Source organism: Geospiza fortis, unplaced genomic scaffold, assembly GCF_000277835.1.
Source record: "Geospiza fortis unplaced genomic scaffold, GeoFor_1.0 scaffold317, whole genome shotgun sequence".
Taxonomy (NCBI): domain Eukaryota; kingdom Metazoa; phylum Chordata; class Aves; order Passeriformes; family Thraupidae; genus Geospiza; species Geospiza fortis.
In genome coordinates, this window is record NW_005054398.1 from 1,504,006 (window position 1) to 1,516,933 (window position 12,928).

Consider the following 12,928-nt stretch of genomic DNA (forward strand, 5'->3'; position numbering starts at 1 on the left):
CGCAGCCCCTTCCCGGGGCGCCGGGAGCCCTCAGACCCTGGCCAGGAGCCCGCAGCCCCTCCCCGGGGCGCCGGGAGCCCTCAGACCCTGGCCGGGAGCCCGCAGCCCCTTCCCGGGGCGGTCGGAGCCCCTTGCCGAGCCCTCAGCGCTGCCGGCCTCGGGTGGAACCAGGGCTTGTTTGGGCTCTCCCGGTGTGGGGCGTCTCGTGTTTCGGTGCAGATGTTCAGAAAGTGGGGAAGGGTTGCTGGAGCTGCCTGTGGCCCGTGCCGAGCTGCGTGGTGGCAGTGACTGAACGCTCTGGGCAGGTGGTTCGGCTCTCAGTTCTCCCCTCCACACTCATCATGTATATGTGTACTCACGGTTCGGGGATTTGGAGTAGTTGCATTCGAGCTCCTCAGTCGGCTATAGAAGCCCCTTAGCGACTGGGTGGAGGAACCTCCTCTGCAAATGTTGAGTTTTGTCCTAAATTTGGTTGTGAAAAAGGGTTTGTTTCTAAGCTTCACTAACCTTTTTTAATGGCAGTGAAGTGTGATATATCCAAACAGGTGGTTGTGACTTATATTTTTGTAAGATTTTTCAGTTTTAAAATAGTCTGCTGAAATAAACATAAGCAAAAATTTCAAGGCCTTCACTGAGATAGAATTGAAACTACAGTGTGGCATGACTTGAGATTTATGTTCGGCTACTTGTAGCTGAGGTCGCTTTTAAAGTGAAGTACACTGTTGTGGGGATGAAGGGAAAGGTGCAGTGGAGGTTACTAGTATTTAGGAGGGCAAAACTAATGCTGACTTTAAAAAAATAACACTAAGAGAATGAGTAGACTCTCTTGAAAAGAAATTGCTCTAAAGATAAGGTGAAATAGTGTGTAACTTGTTTTATGTTACCCTAATGACCTGTCCTTTTCAGACATTTTATTGTGCAAAACTTGGTGCATAAGGAAGAAACAATCCTTATTTAGGCACTTGTGATTGACTAAATTAGGTGTGGCATCATTTATAATGCTTTTAGAACAGTTTTTCTGCATTTTTCTGGCACATTTCTCTCTGCAATCATTTTCAAAATGCTGGGTCAGTAACACCAGCTGATTAAGGCCTGAGTGATTTTGCCTGCAGAGGTATTATTCTGTACCTGTGGTAGAATAAAAGGCTTAATAAACATTAATAAATGCTGTATCATTAAAAAAATAGCCTACTTTAATACTGTGCTGCTTCTTTATACTTCTAAAGAGATAGCTAACAGAAATGGGTGTGCCTGTCTTCCAACCATTTTCTTGATGTTTCTTGAACTACTCAGCCCCTTGATAGATTTTTTTTTTCCCTCACTGATTCACTTTGAAGTCTTGAGGACTGTGAATATGCTCTTGTTTTTTCTTACCTTATTCAGTAAATATAGGATTTGCTCTCATTTCCTTCCTTTATATTTGTTTGTGCAAGGGCCTTGTTTGCAAAACAAGTCAGCCTGAAGAAACTTATTAATAACTGAGGCCCACTTTTAATTCCATAGGTAATAGTTGTGATTCCACAGTTACATATTCCTTCTTGTAGCTCTGGTCCCCTTTTATTTTTTAGCAAAGAACCTCCAAGCAGGAAAGTTGACAGTCAGGAAATAGTGAAACTGTTCCTAAAAGTGCTGACGTATGCTTGAATAAAAAGACTTGGAGCTTTTTCAGTCTTTGTTGAGGATTGTGTGTGTTACTTGTAGGTCTGTCATGTGGCTGTAATCTGTTGTTGAAGATGTGTTCCTGTGCCCTTTCTCTGTTCTCAGTACTAGTTGATTTTACAGTCATAACTGCTCCATCTGATGAGCTTGGGGGAATTCCATTTTTAACAATTCTGCTTTTTTTCCATGACTGATAAGTCATAGTTAACCATGCTGTGGAGGGAGGCACAGGGATGCTTCTCCCAAACAGGCTGCCCTGCCACTTCAAATTTAAGGTGCCCAGATGAGCATTTCTCATTAAATCCACAGAGTTTTCCTGGAGAATGAGCTGCCAGGCTCTTTGGTGTGTATGTTCTCCAAGAAGTGGACCCTGCAGTAGGATGGTACTTAGGATGTGTGTTCAGTTAAGAGTGATGTGTGATATTATGGGCCCTCAGTTCTCTGGTGTGTCTCTCCTAACAAGACCAGACTTGGTTTTACTGTAAAAGTCTAAGAAGGTGTATGTTTGAGATGTGTTGACATCAAATTTTATTGTTTAATCTTATGTACTTACATGCTGTTTGTGAGATGAGTAATTTAGATTTTATTTTTTTAATTATGGTGGGGTTAAATTTTTGCCAGTTTAAACTTTTTTCTTAGATTTTTGGTCCAGAAGTTAAAACACTCTCTGTTGCCATGATGCAAGGGCCCACATCATATCCAAGTACCAGATAACTTCCTTATAATTTGTCACTCCCATTGTGCTTTAGTAGTTTAACCAGGGTTAAACTACAGCACTCCAGTTACCAAAACAATGGAAACGCTTTCCAAAAGGAAAAAAATAAAGTAGGAGGGAGATATGGAAATGCTGTTTTATTATAGAATAATTGCTTTATTTCCCTTCAATGCTCATATTATAGAAACAAGTCAGTAATGAATTGTAGTTACTTTGTCATTGTGCATGGTATATTCGTGTTATACTTCACAGATCCTCTTCTGTTTTGCTGTCATGCAAAACGTGCCTGTAAGGCTACAGCATCCATGTGGAGTGCTTGGAGCTTAGGAAATGCTCCTTTGACTTTTCTCCTCGAGACTTTGCTCATGCTCATACTCAACACTGGACTGGTTCAGACAGCAGGGACTTCCAGCCTGGTGTCCTGTGGCCAGCAGTTGCATAAGAAATGTGATAAAAGTGCAATGCATATGTATTTATAATTCATCAGACTTCTTTTATTCTTGTTGATGCAAGAACCTTCATGTCTTGGTCTTCACTACCTGGCATTACTAATACCTTCAGCAGACTTTGCTACCCATTATGAGAAGTGAACCAGTGACCTTTGGATTATTCAAAGCCACGTATTTTCACTCTGTAAAAGCACAGGTTGGCCTTAAGCAACTTTAGACGTGACAGGTCCTTGTCCTTCAGCAGGTTGTAGTTTTTTATACCGGGCTCTGTAGCTCTGTTAGAATTTCTGAAAGTGCTGGCAAGGCATAATGCTGCTGTGGTCCCTAGAGAGGATCAGCTTTTCACTGTGAACATGGGATCAAACTTTTTTTTTACAACAGGAGTGTGTTACGTAAGGTTGTGTTATTTAGTTTGCTTTCTGGGTGGAAACTTCTGCTTTTGCACATTACATGGAAAGTAAAATGCAGTTGAGTCAGCTCATTTTCATACTTAACAACTCCTAAAGCAAAACCTATCTTGGAATATCTCATGTGCATTTTGCTAGTAGTTTCAGTGCAATACACAAGAATCAGAAGCATTAATTTAGCAGTTTCTAAGTATCTTAACTTGCTGTTCAGGTAGTGCTGTCTGGTAAAACTGGATTTGGTTTATCATTTGAAATAATAAGGTTTATTTTTTGCATTCCTTTCAGCTTTTTTGTATCAGCTGCTTTCTATGAGAGTAAAGTCGAATCTTTGCAGCTGATAGCATTTCTGATTTAGTACAAAGGCTTGCTGACAGAAACAGAATTTGTCGTATTTATTTTTTTAATCCAGGATGATATCAGCATTTGGCAGGAAGTTGCTCACAAGATAGTACTGTATCTGAGAGTTGAAACCATTTGTTGATTTTACAGAAGTAACTTTTCCTTAGTCTACATCTTCCAAAATAGGACACTACTCTGGCAGGCAAGCACGAGTGTGCTGACCTTTGAACACTTCGATGAAAATCCTTTGTCAAGCAAAATTACCAACTTCCCTTTTGCAGTGAAGTTTCTGTGTCTGTAAAGTGTAATGGAAATTGTTTTAGTGTATTCAAGTCAAATCATGCCTCATTGAATATTTCTACTCTTCTTCTTCACAGTTACTTATTTGTACGATGGACAAGGAGTGATTGTTGCTTTCCTGGGGTTTGGGGTTTTGTTACCCGCCCTCCCATTAAGCTGCAGCATTTCCTGTCCTTAGCCAGTCCATTTCTTTTGGCCTTCTCCAGATGGTCAGAGCTGTAGAAGAAAACACATCAATGATAGATGAGCAGGGAAGGGAGGGCAGGGAAGCATCAGGAAAGCATTGTCAGGAGTACTTTATTAATGGTCATTACTACAAACTGATCATCAGCTGGACTTTGGAGTGACTGAGGTGAGTTCACTCCCACTCAGGTGGCACAGTTACATGGATCTGCAGGGTGGAAGTTGGTGTTCCCTTGTGGGATCTGGGACTAGGGTATGTCTTTAGGACAGGGTTTACATGGAATAGGGAAAACAGTTTTGTGGAGGTAAATATGAAAGTGGAAGAACGACTCTGTTTCCAAGGTCAGTGGTGGGTGGTCAGCAAGATGATATCCTGATATTGAACAGGAAGTTGTAGCTGAAGGTATTGCAGGTTAAAAGCATTGAAGTTTGTGTGTCTTGTAACTTTAAATTTGATACTAACACCTAGCTGGTAGCAAAGGACATCTTAACTTTGATTTTCATCTGCTGGTGAGGTTGCATTACCTCACTGTATTCTGCAACAAGCCAACAATGGAGTGGAAATTATTTGGCTTTTATTAAAAATGCTGCTGCAGCTTTTGTGTTGCGTGTTTTACTCTGAAACAGTGTGACAGATGTCTGAGTGTTGATGCCTATTCCTAATTGGCAGATGGAGGCCTGTCTTGGTTATGTGTTACTGGTTATTTGAGTGACAGGAGGGCAGTTTTGAGCTGCTTTTGTGACTTGGTTTGAATGCAAAGTTAAGAACACAGACTAACTTTGAATAAGGGTAGGAACAAATGTCTTGCTTGATGGATACAGGCTTTGAGAGAGGTATTGAAGACACAGCTTTTGTTTGGGAATTTTTAATGTACTTTTTAGGATGGATTTCCTAGTCCTTCTGTAGTAGAAATACATCCTTTTAGTGGAAATACGTCTTGGACTGTCTTACTTCAGAAATTAGCTAACATTCATAATAAAAATAAGAATAATACATGCATTGTTTATAATGATGGTTTATTTCATGTTTTGTGGTAGAAGTTACATGGTTTTAATTCAAAGGATATTATATTGCTTTTTATCTTTAATTAGATGTTATGGTAGCTTAAGTGTCAAGTCATCAGGCTGACTAAATATATAAAACAGCTCTGGTGCTTTTCTAATATGGATAAGCTAGGACTAATAGTAGCATCAATAAAGTTGGACTGTGTCAGGCTTTTGTACAGAGTTAGGATCACAGACTCAGGATATCCTGAGCTGGAATGAACGCAGAAGGATCTTTGAGTCCAGCTCCAGGCTGAGCAGACCAAGTGCCCTCAGCTGTTCCCCATAAGGCTTCACCTCCAGACACTTCACCATCCTCGTGGCCCTCCTTTGGACCCTCTCTCAAGCTTTCTGTCTTTTTTTTACTTTGGGACACCAAACTTGACCCAGAGGCTTTTAGTTACCAGACTTGCAACTCAAAACTTAGGTCAGTAACTTCCTGTCCCAACAGAGCTTGCAGTGGGTTGTAATTTAGTGCCTTTTAGAGGATTTTTGACCAGTAATTGCATCTAATATCAGTTTAATCTTGTGGTTTATAGTAAACTTTGCTGTTAAATGTAAGCTATGACACTTTTGATTAGATTGTATGTAGTTAAAGACAGGTAAAGTACTGCATGTGTCAGAAGGCTTCTCTTCAACAAACAGTTGACCAAGTTTAAGACGTGTTAATTTTGCTGCCATCATGCAGACTCTTCTGCTTTGGGCACCAGAGAAAAAACCCTGGTGCTGAATGTCAGTGACATCCTCTTGTGTGTATGGCAACATCAAAAAACGTGTCAAGCAGGCTGGTCACTAGTAGGAGTCTGGCCCCACATTTGGAGATTGGGAAAACCAGGCTGAGTATCAGAAATTGGGCAAAGCTGAGGTGTCTGTGAGCAGGGAACACACACACTGCTTCCCCTGCTTCCACACCTCCCAACAAAATCCTCATTTCTTCCACGTGACAGAGAGCAATAGCTTTCCTTTACTGTGTCCAGATATCTTGTCTGTGTGCTGTGACTTCTGCTGGGATTAAAGATGGAGTATCTGTGTCAACCCAGGCATGGAAAGGAGGAAAAAAAACAGTCTGGGAGAACTTTTCTGGCTTAGCAGAAGTGATGTAGAAAGGAGTACTTAGAACATGCAAAGCAGGAAAAGCAAATTAAAGCATTATTTAAAATTAATTCATTAAAAGAACTTGCATGATGTAGGAGGAGAAAACAGCAGTGCCAGAAAGAAAAGTATGACCTTTCTTAATAAGTTAGGTGGCTGTGCCTGTTTTAGTATAGGTAGTAAAAACCTTTCCAAAAAAGGCCTATTTTGTCATTCATGTAAGAAGTTAAAGCAGCCCTTCTTTCCTCATGCCCTTAACTTCCCAAACAAACCAGCAAATGACAAACCAAAACCACCCCATGCTTACTCACTCCCATGTTAAAACATAGCTTTAAAAAAGCCTTTGATGAAAATGATGTTTTGGGGCTGCTGAGAATGCTGTCTATAAAACTGACTTCAGTAACTTTAAACCTTCTGCTTTGACTTTTTGGCCTGATTTTGCTGCCTCACTGGGTACTTCCTACACTTGCTTCTAACCCAACTGAATTTCAGACTCTAACTGAAATTCCTAGATTAGATTATTTATTTTAACAAGGATAATTCCTGCTGGACGAGACATTTTGCTCTTCTTGGATCCTTTTAGACAGTGTCAGTTAAAGCCAAGAACTGTCTTGCTGATATTGTTGATATGTGCTTTTTTTGGTTCTCTGTACTTTTTCTTCCAGTGTAAGCATCTGTGCCCTCTAAAGTGAGCAGAGTGTGCATTCCTATAAAACTTCCAAAAATTTTATCACTTCTGTCTTTACATTGGTCATGTGTAATTTACACCTGCTCTAACATTACCCAATTTAAGTAGTTTTTATCTCTGGTGTTTTTGTAGCATCCCTGAACCCATCAAGGAAGTGTTTGGCAGTGTGATTTGTTGGGCTGTAGCAGTGCTCACCTGTCCATACCAAGTGTTCCTGTGGTGTTTTCCATACCTGTGTTAAATCTGCAGCTGGTGGGGTTTTTATGTGGTGCCAGTCACAGGCAGGGCTGGAATAGAAGGTACAAAGTGCATTGTTTGAACTGTGTGAGGGCATCTTATCTGTGAGCAGTCGTGGACTTGCCAGTTCTTGCTCTGCTTTGTGGCTCCTGGGACACTCAGTGTGCTCACTTTCCATGTAGCACCTCTTCTGTTTTAAACAAACCATGTCCTGGCCCCAAAACCTTTATTTCCTCACTCTGAATAACCAGTTCATGTAGAGCCCTGAAACTTTTAAGAGGCCTTTAAAAGAAGTGGCATCTCCATTTCTCACTGGCCAGATGTATTGATGTACCAGGACCAAAAATTTGGGAACAAAACCAATCCTAATCTTTTTAGCCTGTTCTTGTTGTCACAGCTGAAGCTTGGTTTATGAATAATAAAAAATGAAATTTAAATCGTGGTGGCAAGGCAGTATTGATTGCATGAGTCTTTTTTAATCAGCCATTTTTTCAGTCTTTTGGATTCTTAAGACGCTAGCTTTGGACAAAGCAATTCTTTTTGTCTTTTTCCTGACAGCAATATTCAGTTAGAGTTATTTTGGTTAAAGACATAATTTTCTATGTTTTCTACACCTACAAACATAGTTCATTTACAGGCAAGAGATTCGGGATAATTTTTTTTCCTGTTCTTGGGGGTTCCACTTTGGGGTCAGGGATTTTTTTTTTTGGTCTTACCTATTAATTTATGCTTTTGATAAGGATCAATCACATGTCATCTTGTATTAAGCACTGGACTTCTGGAAGAGGAATCAAATTTCTGTATTCATAAGCCACCTTCTAGATGGGGAAATCTGCTGTTCTTACCCATTAGAGCATGTGGCAGAGATTTTCATGTTTGCTGCTCTCCAGTTGCAAGTTGGCTTGAAAGGAATATGTCCTCTAAGCAACTAAGTTAATGCATTCCTCTTAGACACAGGCAGTCTATAAATAATCCTTAAAATAAACAAACTTTGCTGTCTGTATCAATAGTACAATTTTAATCTATTTAAAAATTGTTTTAGATGAAAGTGAGTTACCATCAAGTGTAGCTTATCTTACATTCAGAATAGAGTGAGAGGTAGACTGCAAGTTAATTCCTGTGCACTTTCATGGTATCTAGATTGTAAGCTCTAAAATACATTCTGCAGGGCCTCAGCCCTTTTAAAGCTGGGCTCTTGTGACAGTTGATCATTTCACTCATGTCAAGTAGTACTAAGTTTCTAGTGTTATGTTTTGTAGTCTTGAATTTTCTATTGAATATTTTTGGTGTTTACAATCATGCATTTCAAAGGTTGCTCAAAGCAGTCTGCAAGTTGAATTCAAAACACTGAAAAGAGAATTTTGGTGTTCAGGATGTTGCAGTGTCCGCAGTGAAGCACTGCAGTGCACAGTTGTGGTGGCAGAACTCACAGGAGCACTGGTGTGAGCAAGTGCTGAAGAGCACTGGATTCACATCTTAGTGTGCTAATCAGATCTCACTGTGGGCTGGTGAGCTGTAAAAAACATGGACATTTCAAATGTTGGTCTAATTCTGTTGGTCAGAAATTGTATTCTGAATCCCTTGTTCTCTTTTAAGTAGAAAGTGGCTTATGTGAAGAAAGGCAGCTTAGGGTGGCACTTGTGCCGTAGCTGAGGGGACATGTGCTGCAGGAAGTGGCAGTGTGCTGGCACCTGAGCTGATCTTGCTCATCAGCCTCAAGGCCTTAGGAGCAGGAAACATGCACATGGCATCCCCATTTCTTTATTAATTTACCTCCTGTAGCCATTTGTATAAATTTGTTTTGCCAGTATTAAGCATTGGACTTGTGAAAGAAGAATCAATTTTTTGTATTCATAAGCCACCTTCTAGATGGGGAAATCTGCTGTTCTTACCCATTAGAGCATGTGGCAAAGATTTATTTCATGTTGTAGAAAGCTGCACATCCTGCAGACCTGAGGGAAAGAAGAGCCTAAACTAAACTTTCTAAGTTTCTAGCTTTCTAAACTTTCAGAGCCTTTCTATATTGATAACTTCCAAGGTGCAAGACAGTGGAACACTGGGTTTGGGTTCTTGGTGGGGGTGAGGAGTCAGATGAGGAAAGGCCAGTTCACCTGAAGGAGCCTATTCAGCCCACTCAGGGTTACCAGTGTGTTGTGGGTTCTTGTGGGCTGCCCAGAAAGAATGCAATTCACTGTGTCCCTTTAAGTTGTGAAAGAGTAACAAGAAGTGGTTGCGCTTGTGTTTAATTCTAAAATAATTCACTTTACGACTTTTGAGAAAATGTTGACCTTTACTCTGGTGGGGTGTTTCATGTTAGTCTGCTGTATTTCTGAATGGGTGCAATAATAAACTACTGCCTCTTTAATTTACATACTGATACAAGAAATTGCTGAGATCATCTGAAAATTCTTTGCAGATGTTACTTGGGACTAAGGCTAAACGTTCAAGTTCAAAATGGTCAGACTTTGTTCTTTTGTATGAGGCTGTATGACACACTGGTATGTTGCAAGGGTTCTCTGTCCTGCCCTTTACAGTAATCTTGACTCCTACTTTGTCATTTTTTATTTTACTATAATTATTGTAGGAGTATTAATTTAAAAGCAACTTTCTGAAGCTTCATTTATCTACCTTTGTAAATTGAGACAGTACACTGATGTAGCACAAGAAAATGTTCTCTTGAAAACCACATTAAAAAAATAATTGTGTTTTTAATCCAAACCCTGCAGTAGCTCCTGCTGAGAACAACAAAAAAAGGACTAATCTCTGGGTAAGCTTGTGGGGAAAATCTGTGGGAACAAATTGATGTCCCTTAGCTGTTGGATAGATATGAAAAGAACAAGTTTGTGGAGAACGGATCTGTCCATGGAAGGTGTGTTCAGGTGTGTCCTCACCCAGCTCTGTGTGACCAGTGCTGCCCCTGCTGTGTGTCACCTGGAGTGTGATCAGTGCTGTCCCTGCTGTGTGTCACCTGTGTGGCACAGGTGTGTGACAGGGCCCCTCAGAGGGCTGGAAATGCCCTGGCAGCAGGGGATGCTGGAGGAGCTGCTGTGTCTCAGGCTGAGGCTGCTGCTGGGGCTCTCCCTTGCAGGGTGAGCAGGGCTGCAGCACAGGAGCACTGCTTGCTGCTTCCCTGCTCTTCTGTGCAGCTGCAGCCACTGGCTGCCCACAAATGCACAGCCTAGAGGGAGAAGTATCTCCTGAGTAATCCTCTCCCAGGATTCAACAATCTGAGGGTGAAGTATATTGATTTTCAGTTATGTGCCTCTTCTCACTTCCTTTTTTTTTTTTTTTTTTTGAAGGTAAATTACAAATCTACTTGCTTGGTTCAAAGTTACTTTTAATTCACTTAACCCAAGTGACTGCAGGAAATGTTTTCCTTTCTTTTTGTGTATCTTAAGACTCTTACATGTCCTGCGGTGAAGAATTCCTAAGGAGTTCTCTTTTCCCAGCTCAGCCCATTGAAAAAAATCAAAACCCCACAACCTCATGTATAAACCAAACAGGCTAGAAAGGACCAATGCTGTGAAGCTGGAGCAAGCCTAGCTTGAGATTTGATGCATAAACTCCAATTTTTCCCGTGCTGACTTGCTCAGAATTTGTACCTTGTCTTTGTGGTCTATGTCCAATGGTGGTGAGTGCCACTAAGTTCTGTTCATTGTGGAATCCCATTTAAAAAAAAAGTTTTTTATTTCCATTTCATTCTTCTATTCTTACTTCAAAGGAGTAAAGTAAGATTTAGACAAATAGGAAGACAGCTTCTTTAAGAGGGTGAGGCTTTTATTATATGCAGGTCATGCAAAACAGTTCCCTTTTTGTTTTAATAAACTCTGGCGCATCTTTTATGTTCTTTGATAGATGGGACTAAAATAAGATTTTTCTAGCAAGCTAATCTGATATTCATGTTTTCACAGTGTCTTTGCCAATTTTTGTGTTCACTGACTTCTTAAAATGTCTTTGGCTTATATATTAAATAAAAGCAAAAGGTAAACAAATTAAAATGCTAGTACATTGAACACTTAAAGTATGGATTTGTCAGAGATGGAGCAATACTCTGCTGGGCTATCAGAGTCTGATGTTTATTTACGTCCTGGATGGTGCTGATTTCCTGTCCGATTTCTTGCTACAGCTGCACACATAAGGTCCTCCTGCTGCAAACTAGTGTTGAGCCACATGAAAAATTAACTTAAAATGCTGCTGAATTGGGTAATAAAGGTAAAGGTCAAGAATTCTAATATTTGCCCACTGGTGGCAGGATTTTTTGTTTCAGTTTCATTTTTTTACACTAATTTGTATAAATTACTTTTGTGTCTGCATTTTACTGCTCATAGAAAACATTCAGGAACTTGACCCTTCCAGAAGCATTTTGCTGAGCAGACTGAAGTCTCCCTAAAGAAACCTTTACCTTCAGGAATTATTTTCTGGTACAGTTGGAACAGCTTCCTGGCTCCAACCAGAATACTTTGGTTTGGTTTCTTTGCTTTCTTTGTGCTGTAGCATTTTCTGCAACAGCAATTTTGTTGAAAAGAACAAACGAGACAATCTGTCCAGGCAGTGGTGCTGTGTAGGGGAAAGTTGTAGTGGAGTCCTAGCTGGAACAGATACTGTAGCATGAAAAACATGAGATATTGGCTCTGATGGCTACAGGGTTAAAATCAGGGTGAGGGGAGAACAAAAGAGTAACAGTGATGCCCTGAGAGTGAGCTACTGTTTTAAAAACTAAAGTAACAAAATGAACTTTTCCAGCCTCCCCGCTTAGTTTGTCCTTCCATTCCTGTAAGGGTGCGTCAGGCTGGTTTGTTGAGGTTCGTGGTAGAAAACCACTGGTACCAGAGCTGGAAAAGGAACTGCTCCTGTGTGCTGCTGGGCACTCCTGGATGTTTACTACTGTAGTGTTGTGAGCTCTTTCTAATATTTCCCTGTGTCTCTTGAAAATTATTGCATGGCAGCTTAATTATGGGTAAAATCTGCCCACGAGGGCTGGAATAAGGAGAAACAGCTGAGAAGCAGAGTAGGAGAAGAGGGAATGGCAGAAGAGCTTTGGGATATGAGGTGGACATGACTTCTTGGCTTAAACCAGAAGAGGCCAGGTGAGGCCAGGCCCTCTGGCCTGTGGCATGTGGCTGAGTGTCACTGACCAGGCTTGCTCTGAATTTTATCAGCTGTGCAGAGCAGGGCAAGGTGGACACAGCAGCACAGAGCTGCCAGGGGTTTCTGTGAGAGCCTTTGTGTGGCACTAAGGATGCTGCCCAGTGTGCTCCTAGGCAGGGTTTTGCTGGAAGCTATGGAAGCAAACACCCTCAGTAAAGTGAGGAGAGAGGATACACCCCTGGCCTGTAGTTAGCAAAGATCTGGAAAGGATTTTGAAGAACAATAAACCCTCAGCTGCTTTTACCCCATGCTGCAAGGGAAACGCAAGTAATTACAGCCCTAACTAATGTGCAGTTCAGATTGCACATTCTGGGTTCTATCCTTGCAGAATGCAGGTTTGTGATTCCTGCAACAAATGTTTCTGTATAGTTCTGATCTAATATGTACTGACATGCTGGTGTGTCAGACTTCCATGTGACAACTCCACTTCAGCAGTTAATTATCCTGTTAGCATCTGCACTCTTAAGCATTAATCTGGGTCTGTGTTTTCTAAAAGCTTCTAAAACTTAACTTCAGATGGACATCCAGGTGTTTCTGGGCTTTTGCTCCCTACTGGAAGAACAGCATTTCATGTTGCATTTTAAAACTGCAAACTGTGTGATCCTTTGCAATCAAACTTTAATTCACTGACTCATCTTCATTTGGCCTAAGTAACTTCTCAAACTTT